The sequence below is a fragment of the Cannabis sativa genome, chromosome 5 (assembly GCF_029168945.1).
Source record: "Cannabis sativa cultivar Pink pepper isolate KNU-18-1 chromosome 5, ASM2916894v1, whole genome shotgun sequence".
Classification (NCBI taxonomy): domain Eukaryota; kingdom Viridiplantae; phylum Streptophyta; class Magnoliopsida; order Rosales; family Cannabaceae; genus Cannabis; species Cannabis sativa.
In genome coordinates this window covers 23,404,461-23,423,710 of record NC_083605.1, presented here as the reverse complement: position 1 = coordinate 23,423,710, position 19,250 = coordinate 23,404,461, and the positions used below count along the sequence as shown (strand labels likewise).

The following is a 19,250-nucleotide window of genomic DNA, read 5'->3' as shown; positions in this document are numbered from 1 at the left end:
TACTTCACAACAGGTGAGAAGATATCTGTTTAATCAACTCCCTCAACCTGTGAGAATCCCTTAGCTACCAATCTAGCTTTATATCTAGGTGGTTCACCCTCTGACATTCCCTCTTTTTCTTTGAACAACCATCTGCAGGAGACAACTTTCTTGTCTTTAGGTGTTGGCACCAGAATCCAAGTTCTATTCTTCTTCAAGGAATGCATCTCTTCTCCCATTGCAGCAAGCCATTTCTTATTTGATTTGCATGCAATTGCTTCTTCATAGGTAGTTGGTTCAGGTTCAATCTCAGATTGTATCACAGCCAGGGCATAGGCTATCAAATCAGCTTCAGCATACCTACTGGGAGGTCTAATTTCTCTCCTTAACCTGTCTCTAGCCAATTGATAGTTGGTCAAATCTGTTTGATCATCTTGACTGGTTTCCACCTCAGCTGTATCTGTACTAGCCTCAGTTGTGTCTGCACCCTGTGTTTCCACCTCAAGAGATGTCTTTGCCTCTGGTGTGTGGGGTGAATCAATGGAGACTTCAATCTTTTCAGTGTTGATCCCCAACTCAGCAAGGTCATCCCTGTTAGTACCTGCAACATCAGAATCTTTGCCTTCCTTGGCTATCAAGTGCATGAAATCATGCTCATTAAAGACTACATCCCTAGATATGATAATCTTAGGTTTTACATTTTCAACATGACATAGTCTATATCCTTTAACACCCTTAGGATATCCAAGAAAGAAACATTTAATAGCCCTAGGTTCCAATTTGTCAAGTTTCTGGTGTGCATATGCAGTGCAGCCAAATATTTTCAAGTGATTCAGTTTAGGTGTAGTGCCATGCAATTTTTCATAGGGAGTTTTTAAATCAATCACTCTACTGAGACTCCTATTAATCAAATAACATGCAGTGATCAAAGCCTCTCCCCAATAGATTTTACCTAAACCAGAACTAATCAACAAGCATCTAACCTTGTTCAACAAGGTTCTATTCATCCTCTCAGCAACACCATTTTGCTGAGGGGTGTGCTTAACAGTTCTATGCCTAACAATTCCAAATTCAGAACATAACAAGCCAAATTCAGTATTAATGAACTCTAAACCATTATCTGTCCTAAGCACTTTCAATTTCCTTTCATACTGATTTTCCACTTCAATTTTCCATTCTCTGAATTTCTCAAGACATTCATTTTTGCTTTTAAGTAAATTAACCCATACATGCCTACTGAAATCATCTACAATGGACAAGAAATAGTGTTTACCTGAGTGAGTTCCAACCTTGTGAGAACCCCATAAATCAGCATGAACATATTCTAGTGGTCTTTTAGAACAATGGTGGCCAGCCATGAATTTCAATCAGTGATGCTTTCCCAAAACACATGCTTCACAGAAAGGTAATGAGTTCGGTTTGAAATTGCCTAAGAGCCCTTGCTTGGTCAGTTCTTTAATCCCTTGCTCACTCATGTGACCCATCCTTTTATGCCACAGTTCCATCTCAGTTTCTTGGTGTTGCACAACACTAGCTTCACAAGCCATTACTGTATCTCCTTGCAGAATGTACAAACCATTCTTCTTTTCACCTTTCATGATAGTGAGAGACCCCTTTGCAATTCTCATCTGACCATTGTTAGACTTGTAACTGTAGCCTTCATCCTCAAGAGTACCAAGTGATATTAAATTCCTTCTAAGTTCTGGTATATGCCTTACTTCATGTAGCATTCGAACAGTACCATCAAAGTGCCTAATAGCAACCTTTCCAATGCCAATTACCCTACAAGAATTGTCATTTCCCATTAGTACAGTACCAGAATTTACTTTTCTATATTCAATAAAATTTTCAAGAATAGGACACATATGGTATGTGCATCCAGAATCAAGAAACCATTCATTTGTGATTCTTTGATCTGAAACCATGTACAAGTCTCCATCAGATGAGCAACGATCTGATTCTTCAACATTAGAAGCTGAATCATGCTTCTTTTCTCTATCTTCTTTGAGTTTATTCTTGAACTCAATGCAAAACCTCTTGATGTGACCTACTTTCCCACAGAAATAACATTTTCTGTCCTTATGGTATTTTCCTCTCGATTTCAATCTTGATTGGGATCTATGTTGGCCTTTGAAATGATCCTTTCTGTAGTGATCTCTGCCCCTATTGTTGTCTCTTCCTCTAGCCAAGTAAGCTTCATCTTTGACATTGTCTTTCTCCTTGGACATTTCTTGTTCTTTGGACTTCAAGGCTCCAAGAACATCATCAAGGGTGAGAGTATCTCTTCCATACTTGATCACAACCTTTAATTCTTGGTATGCAGGTGGCAAAGATCTGAGAAGAATGACAGCTTGGCTTTCTTCATCAACAGTATGCTTCAAGTTAGCCAACCCTATAATGATTTGGTTAAATACATCAAGGTTATCATCTAAAGACAAATGAGAAGACATTTTAAAACCATATAAAGATTCTAACAAATTAATCTTGTTAGTTAGAGAGGGTTTCATGTAAATCTCTTGAAGCTTGCTCCATAGTTCTCGAGCTGTCTTCATATTCTGAACCTTCCTTCTCACTGTATTGGACAAGTACATTATGATAGTGTAATATGCCAATTCCTCCATATCTTCAAGTTCTTCCTTCTGCAACTTGTTAGTGAGTTCTTCCTTGGGTTTCAATGCCTTAGCAACCTTTTGATGAACAAGAATTCCCTTCAAACTTTCTCTCCATAGGCCAAAGTCCCCTGTCCCATTGAACTTCTCAAGTTCAAATCTTGCTGATCCTGTCATAACTGGTTGCAGATGAGTCTTGATTGAATCTTGATTCTTGACTTCCTCAATTGGATCTTGAACCTAAGCTTTGATTTTGTTGTAATTTCAGCGGAAATAACCTTGAGGATTCAATCATAAAATCTGCAATGAACTCACAACTTTGACAATAAAATGAACATAACAATTAATCTCCACAATGAATCAAATCAGAAAATCAAACAAAGAACAACACACGATTTTATCCTGGTTCCGGTCCTAGAGATCAATATGATCCCTGGCCATACTCCAGCTGAGAAACATCACCAATCTTCATTAATATGAGAATAAGAGAGCAACAGTACAATTACAATAACCAGAGCAATCATAGCTCATATGGTACTCGACACACACCAGAGAAAACAGTCACAGTTTTCTCTCTATCAACCCGAGTACACCCCTTGTTCTTGACTCTCTTCAAGAACAGAACTCTCAGCTTAGAACCCTAAGCAATTCTCTCTAATCCTCTCTCTTATTCTCTCTCTGCCCTCCTTCTGTTCTCCCCTTTTAGAAGTGAAAAGACTAGACTTATATATAGTCCTAACTCAAACAAGGATAGCACCAACTAACTAACTAGCATAATCGAAAGTTAGTTAAGTTAGTTGGTTTAAATGAGTTGAATAGTAAGTTGGTTTAGAGGATCAATTTCCACAACCTATTTTTCCATCCTTTGACTTTATATTTTGGGATTTTGTTTGCTTCCATTTTTTGAATTGCTAGTTTCAATAAACATAGTTTCTTTTCTATCATTCATAGTCCTTGGTTCTTTATCAAATGAGTTTTAGGTTTAAAATCACAAAGAAAAATTAACTAAGAAATCTGTAAACATAAATATCACATTCCTTACTTAAAATACATCATAATCCTTAAGTTAATGAGAATTCCACTCATAACGACAAGATTATGTTTATGGAGATATAATTTATCTGCACCAACACATAACTTTTACTTATTCAAATAATGAAAGTGAAGAGCTATTAGGAAATACATCAAGAATTTTAATCGAATACATCGAGCCAAATGTAAATTAAATTTCATTTCCCCATTTTATTTTTATGGGTTCCAAACGCTAAAAATAAAGTAATAACGAGGAAGGAAGATGTGATGCTAATTGTGTCTGTATTCAATAGAAATTGTGATTCTGGTGGATAAAGAAAATGTTATATTACAAAAGAATTTATCCACACCAATCACTACCTTGCATTGGAGTGAAGCAGAAGCAAATGCCTACCACTACACTAGAATCTAAACTGAGGAAGAAAAAAAGTCTTAACTTCATTGTAGAAAATGTACTCTCCCCTAAATCTATCATCATCATAACTGGTCTACTTTCACAAACTTTCCAAAAGGGAGAGAGAGAGAGAGGATCTTATAGTGAAACTTACTCAGTTTGTTACTAGAAAAACTTACAAACTTTCCAAAAGGGAGAGAGAGAGAGAGATTGATACCCCATGCAAAATAGATCTTTATACAAGAAAACAAAACTCACAAGCCTCCTACCTTCCCTAGTATATAATATAGTGTATTATATTCACTTGAAATTGAAAAACAAGCCTTGATGTTTGACTTTTAATGCTTTTCTTTCTCTGAAGCCACATTTTGTAATAGTAATGTAGTATATGCAAATGCACATGGATGTCCAAGTCCCAAGTATTTGAGAACTCAAATCAAAACAACTGGGTAATCCGTATTCAGATATCAGATCCACCAACTTCCCTGATCTGCTAATAGAGGTTACTACCTTTATAGTCTATAGGTTGCAGCCAAGTGCAAAAGACTATTGAGCATGTGGATATATAAGTACTGTTGATTTGTCTCCAAAGAATGCATAGAAGAACAATTTCAGTGTGTTGTAATATATAGATTAATAGAGCAATCTCCAGTGTGTGCACTGACCTATGAAACAAAGTATCAATTAATTTGTGTCAAATCTCAAAGGGTCTGTTTCACAAAGGAGCAGTTTCTTCTTTCTTGTTTCGCACACTTTTTCCTTTATTTTTCTTTTATTTACTGAAAAGTGAAAACTAATTACATATCAAGACCTTGTCACTTGTGAGTTTTGCACTATATAATACTCTTGTATAGCAAGCACAATCAAAATTTATAAAACAGATATTATAATGCATAGTAATTAACTACCTCCGTGTCCAATACATAATGAAAATTATATAAATAAATTATTAAAAACTAAACCCTTTTGCCCTTTTTTTTGAGTTGCCTTGGCTTTAGCCATCTTACTATTTCTCACTTTGGCCGCCCTTACATCCTTCTTCATGCGCCTATCAACAAGGGTTTTGCCCTTGCCAACCTTTACCTGAATACCCCATTCTCACCAATCCTTCTAGACCCTAACTCTTGCAATGACTCTAGCCTTCTCCCGTTTTCTTCCCATCATCGCATCCTCTTGTCAAGTAGTCTGTAGTCATTATTGGGGGCTCTGGTTTGTTATAGTCTCGAACTATTTTCACTCGTTCTGGAGATGATTAGGAGTACGGAAGAGCCAAAGATTTTGATATCAATTTCATCACTAAGTTGCTCGAGTCTACTATGATGGATGCCGCCTCAGTAATTGGTAATGATGAATCGATCCTTCCAGTTCGAGTGGTCATTTCAATACTTGATGGGTTTCATGACCTTACTGGCTTACTTTGGTGAGGTTTAACTGTTTTCGTTACTGAGAAAGTTTTGATTTTTTCATCATTATTATCATTGTGAAGCAAGACTCTTTTGCTTTACTTACGTGTTTCTTTGAATATTGAATATGTTATATACATATATATAACATTTAGAGATTCATGAATCCAAATAGCCGTGGCACATAATTGATGAAAAATAGAGTCAAAGAACTTCAAAATTCATGTCAATTAGCAGTCTCCAAAGGAGGTTCATCCTACAAAAATCTTGATGCCTTTATCGAGGATATTTCACCAAGCAATTAAGATACGTAGCAGAGTTTTTTTTCCCTCTTTCAGACCCATGTTTGAGTAGGATATTTTTTTTGTTTCCAAAATTTATATTTATATGTAAAGATTTATATTATAATTATTTGTATATATTGCAGGAAATTGATGAAGAGAATGAAAAACTACTCAAGTTATTCATGTCAAAAGATGCAGTTCCACAATGTACTCTTACTGATATTATTATTGCAAACAATAAAAAGATAGATGCTAATGTGTCTTCAGGTTAGACCATCACTACTTAACTTTAAAGAAGAAACTCAATGAATTTAATATGGTTTAAATGTTTTCTCCTTAATCTACATTTTCTGGGGAAAAATAGAAGGGAGTGAGGAAAAGAGAGACTAACATAGCTGATAACCTGAAGCAACGTTTATTGTGGATTTAAGCCTCAAGGCGTTTTCTTTTTGTGAGGCGAGGCTTAAGCCTCAAGCCTCATTAAGGTGTATACTTGAGGCGTAAATCTCAAATATTTAATAAAACATTTTTAGAACACTTCAAAATATCAAAGATTAAATAATGTCTTATATACCAAACATACCATAAAATATCTCATAAAACTCAAATGTCTAATAAAAGTTAAAGTTTTTTATGACTAATAAAACTTAAATTTATTGTTTTTAGGATTAGAATTTCATTTATTTTTCTTTTTCTTTTTTTATCCAAGAATTTCATATTTCACTATCCTAGAAAAAGTTTCAGCAATAATGGCATGATGAAGCTTTAGCTAAGAAAAAGAAGAATTAGTTGGAAGCAGAGGAGGAAGCTTTATGGCACGTTTACTATACAGTAATCAGAATCGGAATAAATTAATGGAGAAATGTAACGGAATAAATGAAAAATAATCGGAATCAATATTTGTAATATGTTGTTTACTAAAATTTTTTAGAAATGGAATAGTTGTGATTTATCTTGTTTACTTTATTAGGAAACGTAATCGGAATGCTTAAATTGACTAAATTGCCCTTTTGAGTTAAACTATATTATATGGTAGTTATTTTGCAAGACATATTTTAAAGGACAAAATTGTCATTATATATTTAATATTAAAAAATAAAATAAAAATAATAAAAATCCATTACCCTTAATGGCATTCCTTACAAAATTGGTGGGAGAAGTTCTCCCTTTCTTTTCTCCCTTATTTAATCAACTTCTCCCTTTCCTAATTTTAATAATGCAAGTAAATAAATGTAAGGGAATGATTACCTTACTATTGATTCCCATTACTTATTAGTAAACATGCCATTAGTGCTATTTTTTTATGTTTTCTTCTCTAATGGTGTGTCTAAGGTTGAGTAAGGGTAACGTGGACCTTATTTAAGTTAAAGCTTTAGTGGGCCTCTTGTTTTTAAGTTAAAAGCTTTAGTGGGCTTTTTAAAACATAACAGAATGAATTTGGGCTTAGAAAACCCTAATCTTTAGTTTTGAAATTGAGGCGTGCGCCTCACTGAAATTTACGCCTCAACCATTTTCCTACCGCCTCAGGCGGCTAAGGCGTACGCCTCTCCCACGACTACCATGGCGGACGCCTCAAAGCGAAAAGTTTCCGCCTCAAATTGAGGCGCGCAATAAAAACGCAATTTTAAACATTACTTGAAGGTTAAATTTTGGGAGAAAGTAAAAGAAAAAGGTGAGAGAGAACGGAGGAAGGAATTGAATGTTCTTAAATCTGGCTGTGTTTGATCACCTATCAGCAGATAGCTACTCCTCGTGCAACTTCTAATTTGTATGAGAGGCAGGCAAATGGGCTGTTGATTGTAATCAATCAGTGCTGTGTCAATAACTGCACTCAAATATTTGGAAATTATTAATTTTTTTTTTTATCCTGTGATTTGGGTGTTTCATAAATTTTTGTTCTTAAATATTTTAAATGATCGTTTTTAGCTAGAGATTTTACTGTTTGTTCTTACACTTCATAAATTTTGGTTACATCGCTGAGTTTATTACTATTTTTCCTTTCACAAAAAATGTTCACAACTAACTTTTGCTTTACTCCCTTTCTTTATTTCCTTTCATTTCTCTTAGTTCAATATCCCTGTGAATCTTCTTTCATTTTCTGTTATTTATGCCCTTTGAGGTTACGATTTGTATAATCATTGTGTAATCAAACATTGATGGTTTTTGGCCTAATCTAATCGTAATCATGTTGGTGGTTTTCTTTTTTTTTCTCAGTTTGAGAGGTATCTTTCACTATCACAGTTTATATTTTGGGATTTTGTTTGAATCCAAATGAGTTTTGGGTTTAAAGATGGGTTCCTATAAGCTTGTGTTGCTTAAAATCCCCAGTTTGGATTCGCTCCATTTGTCTGCTAATGTTGCCTTGGATTAAAGTTGGCTAATTTAATTTTTCACTTTTTTTTTTCTTTCTTTTGTTATCAATTGTTCAAATTCTTAATATCTTATCTCTCTTAATTGACGTTAAAAACTTTGTGAAGTATTGGTCGGTGTGGAAGATAATAGAACTTGATGACAAGTATGGATTGTTTCGCTAGACTGGGGCTGATCTCGATCTTTGTGCTTCTCCAAGTGGTTGGACTCAAATAGCCACTCGGAGGGTGCCACGTGGAAGCCTGGTTGTGTGTGTGGATTTGCATTGGGTTGAACCAATCCCAGGCGCCATTTTTATTCAGCAAGACATCACTAAACCCCAATGCAAGTCGGAGATCAAAAGGGTGATGAGGAAGTATGAGTGCTTTGTCTTTGATTTGGTTCTTCATGATGGTGCCCCCAATATGGGCGGTGCTTGGGCTATGGAAGCCACTGTTCAGAATGCTTTGGTCATTGATGCAGTTAAGTTGTCCACTCATTTGCTTGCTCCTAAGGGTACTTTTGTTACTAAGGTATTCACTTCTCATTACCACAAAAAGCTGTATAATTTAGTATCATAAATAATTTTTTGGGAAGATTATGAAGAAAATATAATGTATTTTCATTTGTCAGATTTTTCGTTCTCAAGATTACAACTCTGTCAAGTATTGTCTTTCAAAAGTAAACACAAAAAAAACATGTTTATTATTATTGGTTGGATGGATGGATTCACTTGTCTTAATTTAAAAACTCTTATACAGTTATTTGAGAGAGTTGTGGTGCACAAACCAAATTCTAGTCGTTCTGTGTCTGCCGAGATATTTGTTCTGGCTTTCAACTACAAGGCTCCTGCAAAGATTAATCCTCGCATACTTGACGTGAGGCATCTATTTCAAGGAGCCATAGAACCCCAAAAGAAGAAGGTCATCTCTTATCAAGTCTACTATTATTATGTATAGATTCATATGCTAATATGATTGCTTGATGTAGGTGTTGCATGATCTTGGACGAGTGGCAAAAAAACGACATTGTCATGGGTAAATTTCTTCTCTGTTTTGTATTAATAATTTAAGACTTAGTAAATAGTATATGTATAAGCAAAAGTTATGACAAATGAGGTCTTAATATAGGTATGAAGATGTAGACACAACTTTAAGGAAGGTGTCAACAGCTGCAGAATTTATATGGCCTGAAACTCTTCTTGATATCCTTGGTTCTATTACTTCCATATCATTTCATGATCCAACATCCTTGCTCATCAATCATCATGCTGTAACAACACAAGAAGTAGCTAACTATATATACATATATCATTTGGTTTTTTTAATTAAGAAGTTTACTCTTGTGGGGTCTCAACATAAGACTCTTAATTAAGTGTATGAAATATTGGTAGGTTAAAATTCTTTGTGATGATCTTGGTGTCTTGGGAAAACAAGATTTTAAGCATCTTTTGAAGTAAGTTGTTATGTTTTTTTTTTTCTTTTTTGCCCTCTAATGCTTTTTGGTTTGTTATATGCATATTTTCAATTTTTTTTGCATGTACCGAAGGTGGAGAATACATATAAGAAAGGCCTTGATAGGATCAGAGAAGACTGAAGTTGCAAATGTTGAAAATGAAAGGAGGATGAAGATGATAGAGTAGTCAGAGAAATGGAGGAGTTGACTCATGTGTTGGAGCGTAAGAAGAAACGTGTGAAAAAGCTTCATGCGAAAAGGCAAGCTAAGGTTTGTTCCCTTGTTCATCTCCCACCCTCTGCAAAATTCGATTCAGCATAGATTTTATTCGTTTGTAGAAATTCCAATTCTGATATAATCTGCATAAAGAGTGGTCTAGAATAAAAGACTATTTTCAGATATACAAATTTTGTATGACTGAATTTCAAGTGATTGATGCTACTACTTGTAAATTTTCCTTTTGTTTCTGAATTTTTTTTGTGCTTTATATTTTATTTTATATAGGAGAAATTGCGTAAGGAAATGGCTATGCAAATGGATGGAGTGGATGATAGTTATGTTGACCGCGAATTGTTCTCTCTGTCTACCATTAAGGTTCGCTTTAAATCAAATTTCTTGTTCCTCTAAGAACATATATACATTCATTCATTATTATTAGGCCTAAATTGAATTCATTCGCTTAATCTTTAATTTGAACATAACATGGGTGTCACATTATGAGTTTTTGATGAGGATGTAGATATATGATCAGATGTTTCTTCATTAATTTTGCCTAAATTAATAGTTTTTTTCTTAGTTTGAAATTTGGTCTAGTTCTCTGTGTGATTTTAGGACAGTTTTACAATTCAATACAGATTAAGAATTGGTCTAAAAAGTAGTAGTACAACAAGCTGAATGTCATCATATCATATGTCCTAATTAAGCAACGTTTTATTAATATATGAAAGTCTATTTATGGTTGATGCTATTCACGGCAAGCTTTTATGATTTGCCAATTGAAATATAAGAGGAAATCTTGTTCTTGGTACCTCTCGATTCTGTGTTTTAGTTTAAATTTGTAAACAAGTTTTGTTATTCCCAGATCTCGGCTTTCATTAAACACCCGTCATTTGTTTCCAAGCACATCGGAATGACCAAAAACCAGTCATTTGTGTCCTTATTTTTCAGTCAGCCTTTCCTCCATGTTGATGATAATGTGAACTATTAAGTTATAACTGCCATATGGTATTAATGTGCTTTCTAAATATAACAAGTGGAATAAAGATAGTTTTAGGGAGAAGAGAATTTATTTATTTATCTGATACTTCAGATAGAGATGCTAAAGTTATCAAATTCTAGTATCTTCCCCATCATCAGCTTCACAATAGGTAAATGATGTTTTTATCTAAATAATTTTAATGCATTAATTAATTATTTTATTGAATTAGTTGATTATTTTTTAAGGTGGAATAATAACACTCGACATTAGATCACGGAGGAAAAAAAATCTGGTTCTTCACAGAAAAAAGTTGTGTATCATGAACTCCTGTGACAGTCAGTAGTCCCGTGATCCGTAAGGGAAAATACCGGGTAAGCTGTGCAATCCCACACCGCCTGGGGAAGGTCAAGTGGGATGATTCTAAGGCTGTGTAGGTATGGGACTACACAGTTGAGGAGGGCTTAAATGGATTGATTGGTACTACCTATACCAACAAGGTGCATCTTGTTTTTTGGTAGCCCATCTCGAAAGAACTCCACAGTTAAGTGTGCTTGGCCTGGAGAAATTTCAAGGATGGGTGACCTCCTGGGAAGTTTTCCCAGGATGCGTGTGAGTGAGGACAAAGCACGCTGAAAACACTCGTGTTGGTCTGTAGGGTTGATCATCGGTCCATGAAGCGACCAAAGTGACGTACTCGTGTATAAGAGCCATTCATTCCGTGGGTGTAAGGACCCAATGAGCTTGAAGCGAGGACGTTACAAATGGTATCGAGCGGCCCGGCGGAAGTGTGGTCGACGAGGACGTCGGACCTGTGGGGGTGATTGTGATGACGTGCAATCCGGGTGCAATCCCACACCGCGGGAAGGTCAAGTGGGAAATACTGTGGTGCAATCCCACACCGCACGGGGAAGGTCAAGTGGGATGTGTGGGTATCGGGACTACACGGGAGGGCTTAAATGGATTGATACTACCTATACCAACAAGGTGCATCTTGTTTTTTGGTAGCAATCTCGAAAGAACTGCTTAAGTGTGGTGGCTCGGAGAAATTTCAAGGAAGGACAAGTTTTCCAGATGCGTGTGAGTGAGGACAAAGCACGGAAAACACTCGTGTGTAGGTAGTGGCACTATCCCAGGGAATAAATGGTAGAGAATTGAGCCATATATAAGAACATGGGCTACTCCACTCATTGTCTTTGGGCTTAGAAGATGGAATGTGGTGGATGTGTGAAGAATATTTAGGATTCAAAGTTATTTGGAATGACAGCTTGGGAGAAAGATTCAAGATGAATTTTGATTAGTCAGAGCTCCAAGAAGATGAACAATATTTTCAAGGATATATGTTCGCTAGTGGCTGTGAAGGAGTGTTCTATTTTCAAACGGATGGTACACATAAGGGGTGCAAAATTCTAATTAGCCCTTTTTTCCAGCAGGTTTTAATTCTACCTCATATCCTCATGCCTATGCCATATGAAAGGAGCAGAACAGCCCTTGATGTTGGTATTAGTGGCAACAATATAATTAAAGTTGTTTGTGTCATGAGTACTTTAATGGCAACTACTATTAGTAGCATTGCTAAAGTTTTCACAGAAGGAGCTCAAGAATGGAGGCCAGTATCCTGCCCAAACATGCTTGTATGTACCCACACAATACTTGTATTTGAACATGGTTTTATATACTGGAATTTGGCTAAGAGCACCCAACTTCTATGCTTTGATGTATGCATGGAAATTTTTACATTTGTAGCTGCACCATTAAGAGGTCTTCTAATAGATTTTTTTGGAAAAGTTGGAATATCAAATGTTGTTGACGTTTTGGGATTTGTAATAATAGAAAATGATGTAAAAAAAGATGATGATGAAGAATAAAAGGATGAAGAAGAAGAAGAAGAAGATGAAGAAAAAGTCCAATTAGTTGATATTTACATGTCAGAATTATATGACAATCAAATGAAGATAAATAGTTGGAGTGTTACATTTACTGTGACTTTACAACTATCTTTGTGGTAACCTCAAGTGATTGGATATGATTTGGACAAGAACTTACTCATAGGCAATGGTAGAAGTCTTCTTTGGTCATGCAATCCAACAACGGGACAATATCATGATCTTCTTGAAATGCCAATGACACTTAATCCAAGTACTACTATAGATGAGGATGGCTATGAATTTAAAACTTATCGTGGGGGTTTGCATTCATTGCTCAACAATATTGTGGGACCTAATTTGTTGGAAAGAATATCAATTCAACACGAAAGGTAAATATCATATTTTCTTTCCATAGACTTCTATAGTTAGAAAAAACTAATCATTTGTTTGAATAAGAGTAAATGGTTGAGGATTCTAATCTTTGTTTAGTTTTTGGTCAGACGGATGTGTTGTTGGAGCCGCTGTAATTGAGCTCGCTGTGATCGTGGATGAAGGTGAGGATCATTTGTGAATATTGGGTGTTTGAAACTTTTTTTGGACTCTAAATTTGTTTTTCTCAATTTGAATAGATATTGTTTTATTATTTCAATAAATTTTTGTTTAGATTTTAGGTTTTTTGTCTCTGAATTTGTATGAATAAATGGGTCAGAACACTTTGAATAAGCTTTTTCTTTTTCTTTCTCCTCCTGTAATTTGGGTGTTTTTATAAATTTTTGTTCTTGAGTTTCTTGTTTTAATAATTTTCACTTGTGATCTTGAATATTTTAATTGATCTTAATGAGTTTTTAGTTGGAGATTTTACAGTTATAACATTTGAGTATTAAACTGTTCTTACACTTCAAAAATTGTGGTTATATCCCTGAGTTTATTACTATTTTTCCTGTCACCAAAAATATTAACAACTACCTTTGCTTTCTTTACTTCTTTTCTTTGTTTCCAAGTCAAAATCTCGCCCAAACCTCAAAACTTTCTCAACTTTCTTTCTTTCTATAAATTCAACACTCTATAATCTATAGTGTAAGCGAACATAACACATTAATGGTTTTTGGCCGAATCTAAGGTTTTCTCTGTTTTAAGATGTATTTTTTTTTTCTTTAATTTACTATCACACTTTATATTTTAAAGAATTTCATTTTTTGAATTGGGTATGCTTTTGAATTGCTAGTTTTAATAAAGACAGGTTCTTTTCAATCATTTATAGTCTTTGGTTCCTTATCAAATGAGTTTTGGGTTTAAAAGTGTGTTCATATAAGCTTATGTTTCTTAGAATCCTCAATTTATTTATTGTTTTTGCTCCATTGGTATGCTAATGTTGCCTTAAATTAAACTTGACTAATTTAATTTTTTGTATCAAATGTTCAATTTTTTTTATTATCTTATCATTGTGAATTATTGTTATTATCTTTAATTGCTAAAGAGTGGAGTAGGGATTAATAATCTTCTTTTTGAAAATTTTATTAGCTCTGGGAGATACCATGGATTGCATAGAGCCTAGGAAGAAGATGTGAGAACGACTTGTACTGTAGTACTGTAGATAAAGATGGTTACGAGTTCAAAACTCATTGTTCTACACTTACTTAATCCGTTGGAAAGAATATGAATTTGTATATTATATATATAAAGACTAATGACTACGCTAAGAATTCACTACCCCATATACGAAGGTAAATATCATATTTTTTTTTCTATAAACTTAAACCAATCATTTGAATTGAGATGGATTGTGGTGATTGTAGTATACCACAATTCATCTCAATTAAAATGATTGGTTTATGTCTATAGAAAAAAAAATATGATATTTACCTTCGTATATGGGATAATGAATTCTTAGCGTAGTCATTAGTCTTTGTATATAGAATATACAAATTTATATTCTTTTTAACGGATTAGGTAAGTGTTGAACAATGAGTTTTGAACTCGTAACCATCCTCATCTATAGTACTACAGTACAAGTCGTTCCCACATCTTCTTCTTAGGCTCTATGCCATCCATGGTATCTCTCAGAGCTTACAAATTTTTTAAAAAGAAAATTATTAATGACTACTCAACTCTTTAGCAATTAAAGATAATAACAATAATTCATAGTGATAAGATAATAAAAAAAATAAACATTTGATACAAAAAATTAAATTAACCAAGTTTAATCTAAGGCAAAATTAGCATATAGTAAAAGCAATAGATAAATTTGGGGTTCTAAGAAACATAAGCTTATATGTACACACTTTTAAACCCAAAACTCATTTGATAAGGAACCAAAGACTATAAATGATTGAAAAGAAACTGTCTTTATTGAAACTAGAAATTCAAAAGTATACCCAATTCAAAAAATAGAATCACAGAAAATATAAAGTGGGATAGTAAATTAAATAAAGGAAAAATACCTCTTAAATCAGAGAAAACCTTAGATTCAGCCAAAAACTATCAATGTATTATTTTTGCTTACACAATAGATTATAGAGTGTTGAATTTAGAGAAAGAAAGGAAGATGAGAAAGTTCTGAGGTTTGGACGAGATTTTGACTTGGAAAGAAAGAAGGGAAGTAAAGGAAGCAAAGGTAGTTGTGAACATTTTTGGTGACAGAAAAAATAGTAATAAATTCAGGGATACAATCGCAATTTTTGAAGTGTAAGAACAATTTAATACTCAAATGTTATAACTGTAAAATCTCTAGCTAAAAACTCATTAAGATCAATTAAAAAATTCAAGATCACAAGTTAATATTATTCAAACAAGAAACTCAAGAATAAAAATTTATGAAACACCCAAATCATAGGAGGAAAAAGAAATGCTTATTCAAAGTGTTCTGACCTATTTATTCATACAAATTCAGAGACAAAAAATCTAAAATTTAGACAAAATTTTTTTGACATAATAAAACAGTATCTCTTCAAATTGAGAAAAGCAAATTTAGAGTCCAAAAAAATATTTCAAACACCCAATATTCACAAATGATCCTCACCTTCAGCCACCGTCACAACGAGCTCAATTACAGCGGCTCTAACAACATCTCCGCCTGACCAAAAACCAAACAAAGATTAGAATCCTCAACCATTTATTCTTATTCAAACAAATGATTGGTTTTTTAGCTTCTAAGTCTATGGAAAGAAAATATGATATTTACTTTTCGTGTTGAATTTATATTCTTTCCAACAAATTAGGTACCACAATACTGTTGAGCAGTGAATGCAAACCCCCACGATAAGTTTTGAATTCGTAGCCATCCTTATCTATAGTACTTGAATTGAGTGTCACTGCATTTCTAGAAGATCATGATATTGTCCCGTTGTTGGATTGCATGAGCAAAGAAGACTTCTACCATTGCCTATGAGTAAGTTCTTGTCCAAATCATATCCAATCACTTGAGGTTCCCACAAAGGTGATTGTAAAGTCACAGTAAATGAAACACTCCAGCAGTTTATCTTCCATTGATTGTCATATGATTCTGACATGTAAATATCAACTAATTGGTCGTCTTCTTCTTATTCTCCTTCTTCATCATTATCATCCTCTTCTTCTTCCGCATCATCATCTTTTTTTACATCATTTTCTATTATTACAAACCCCAAAACGTCAACAACATTTGATGTTCCAACTTTTTCAAAAAAATCTATTAGAGGACTTCTTAATAGTGCAGCCACAAATGTAAAGATTTCTATGCTTACATCAAGGCATAGAAGTTGGGTGCTCTTAGCTAAATTCTAGTATATAAAACCATGTTAAAATACAGGTATTGTGTGGGTACATACAAACATGTTGTTTGGGCAGGGTACTAGCCTCCATTCTTGAGCTCCTTCTGTGAAAACTTTAACAATGCTAGCAATAGTAGTTGCCATTAAGGTACTCATGACACAAACAACTTTAATTATGTTGTTGCCACTAATACCAACACCAAGTGTTGTTCTAATCCTTTCGTATGGCATGTGCATGAGGATAGGAGGTAGTATTAAAACCTGCTGGAGAAAAGGGCTGATTAGAATTTTGCGCACCTTATGTGTACCATTCGTTTGAAAACAGAACACTCCTTCATAGCCACTTGCGAACATGTATCTTTGAAAATATTGTTCATCTTTTTAGAGCTCTGACAGATCAAAATTTATCGTGAATCTTTCTCGCAAGCTGTCATTCCAAATAGCTTTGCATCTTAAATATTCATCACGCATCAACCACATTCCATCTTCTAGGCCCAAAGACAAAATAGTTTTTCTCCACACTCTTGAAACAGCGGCTGCAACTATTCTAGACTTGACTGTGAGTTTTGAAAATATAACTTCCAGCACATCTCGAGAGATTTGATGTGTAAACTCATTCACAACTTTTTTTGTGAATAATCAGATTTTTTTTTCTTCCGTGATCTAATGCCAAGTGTTATTATTCCACCTGAAAATATAATCAACTAATTCAGTAAAATAATTAATTAATGCAGTAAAATTATTTAGATAAAAACATCAATTACCTATTTTGAAGCTGGGGAGGATACTTAAATTTGTTAACTTGGGCATCTCTATCTGAAATATCAGAGAATTAAATAAATTCTCTCCTCCCTAAAACTATCTTTTTTCCACTCGTTATATTTAGAAAGCACATTAATATCATATGGCAGTTATAACTTGATAGTTTACATTATCATCAACATGGAGGAAAGGCTGACTGAAAAGTAAGGACACAGAGGATTGATTTTTGGTCATTCCGATGTGCTTGGAAACAAATGTCGGGTGTTTAATGGAAGTCAAGATTTGGGAATAACAAAACTTGTTCACAAATTTAAACTGAAACACAAAATCGACAGGTACCAAGAACAATATTTCAGTTGGCAAATCATAAAGTTCCCGTGAATAGTATCAACCATAAATAGACTTTCATATATTAATAAAACGTTGCTTAATTAGGACATATGATATGATGACATTCTGCTTGTTGTACTACTACTTTTTAGACCAATTTCTAATCTACATTAAGTTGTAAAACTGTCCTAAAATCAAACCAACAACTAGACTAAGTTTCAAACTAAGGAAAAGACTATTAATTAAGGCAAATTATTGAAGAAATATCTGATCGTATATCTACAACCTCATCAAAAACTCATAATGTGACACCCATGTTATGTTTAAATTAGAGATTAAGCAAATGAATTCAATTTAGGCCTAATAATAATGAATGAATGTATATATGTTCTTAGAGGAACAAGAAATTTGATTTAAAGCGAACCTTGGTGGTAGACAGGGAAAACAATTCGCGGTCAACATAACTATCATCCACTCCATCCATTTGCATAGCCATTTCCTTACGCAATTTCTCCTATATAAAATAAAATATAAAGCACAAAAAAAATTCAGAAACAAAAGGAAAATTTACAAGGAGTAGCATCAATCACTTGAAATTCAATCATACAAAATTTGTATATTTGAAAATAGTCTTTTATTCTAGACCACTCTTTATGCAGATTATATCAGAATTGGAATTTCTACAAACAAATAAAATCTATGCTGAATCGAATTTTGCAGAGGGTGGGAGATGAACAAGGGAACAAACCTTAGCTTGCCTTTTCGCATGAAGCTTTTTCACACGTTTCTTCTTACACTCCAACACATGAGTCAACTCCTCCATTTCTCTGACTACTCTATCATCTTCATCCTCCTTTTCTTCATTTTTAACATTTGCAACTTCAGTCTTCTCTGATCCTATCAAGGCTTTTCTTATATGTATTCTCCACCTTCAGTACAGGCAAAAAAAAATTAAAATATGCATATCATTAAACAAACCAAAAAGCATTAGAGGGCAAAAAAGAAAAAAACATAACAACTTACTTCAAAAGATGCTTAAAGTCTTGCTTCCCCAAGACACCAATATTTCATACACTTAATTAAGAGCCTTATGTTGAGAATCCACAAGAGTAAACTTCTTAATTAAAAAAACCAAATGATATAAATATATATATATATATATATATATATCAATATATATAAATATATATATATATATTTATATAGAGTTAGCTACCTCTTGTGTTGTTAAAGCATGATGATTTATGAGCAAGGATGTTGGATCATGAAATGATATGGAAGTAACAGAACCAAGGATATGAAGAGGAGTTTTAGACCATATAAATTCTATAGCTATTGACACCTTCCTTAAAGTTGTGTCTCCATCTTCATACCTATATTAAGACCTCGTTTGTCATAATTTTTGCTTATACATATACTATTTATTCAGTCTTAAATTATTAATACAAAACAGAGAAGAAATTTATCCGTGACTATGTCGTTTTTTTGCCACTCGTCCAAGATCATGCAACACCTACATCAAGCAATCATATTAGCATATGAATCTATACAAAATAGTAGTAGACTTGATAAGAGCTTACCTTCTTCTTTTGGGGTTCTATTCCTCCTTGAAATAGATGCCTCACGTCAAGTATGCGAGGATCAATCTTTGCAGGAGCTTTGTAGTTGAAAGGCAGAACAAATATCTCGGCAGACACAGAACGACTAGAATTTGGTTTGTGCACCACAACCCTCTCAAATAACTGTATAAGAGTTTTCAAATTAAGACAAGTGAATCCATCCATCCAACCAATAATAATAAACATGTTTTTTTTTTTTTTTTTTTTTTTTTTTTTTGTGTT

The 19,250-nt window shown here is 33.9% G+C and overlaps 2 long non-coding RNA genes and 1 pseudogene across 2 annotated transcripts; 2 read left to right on the top strand and 1 right to left on the bottom strand.

Moving 5' to 3' along the window:
- The first annotated feature begins 4,142 nt into the window (after positions 1 to 4,142).
- On the top strand, positions 4,143 to 11,409 carry LOC115715821 (adoMet-dependent rRNA methyltransferase spb1-like; annotated as a pseudogene).
- A 430-nt stretch (positions 11,410 to 11,839) lies between these two features.
- On the top strand, positions 11,840 to 15,414 carry LOC133028978 (uncharacterized). Its single transcript, XR_009687834.1, has 2 exons — positions 11,840 to 12,957; positions 13,069 to 15,414. It is a non-coding gene; the product is annotated as an uncharacterized LOC133028978 (long non-coding RNA).
- A 2,330-nt stretch (positions 15,415 to 17,744) lies between these two features.
- Positions 17,745 to 18,472, bottom strand: LOC115717766 (uncharacterized). The gene is made up of 2 exons (XR_009687835.1): positions 18,158 to 18,472; positions 17,745 to 17,923 (listed from the first exon to the last, which is right to left on the bottom strand). It is a non-coding gene; the product is annotated as an uncharacterized LOC115717766 (long non-coding RNA).
- Between the last annotated feature and the right edge of the window lie 778 nt (positions 18,473 to 19,250).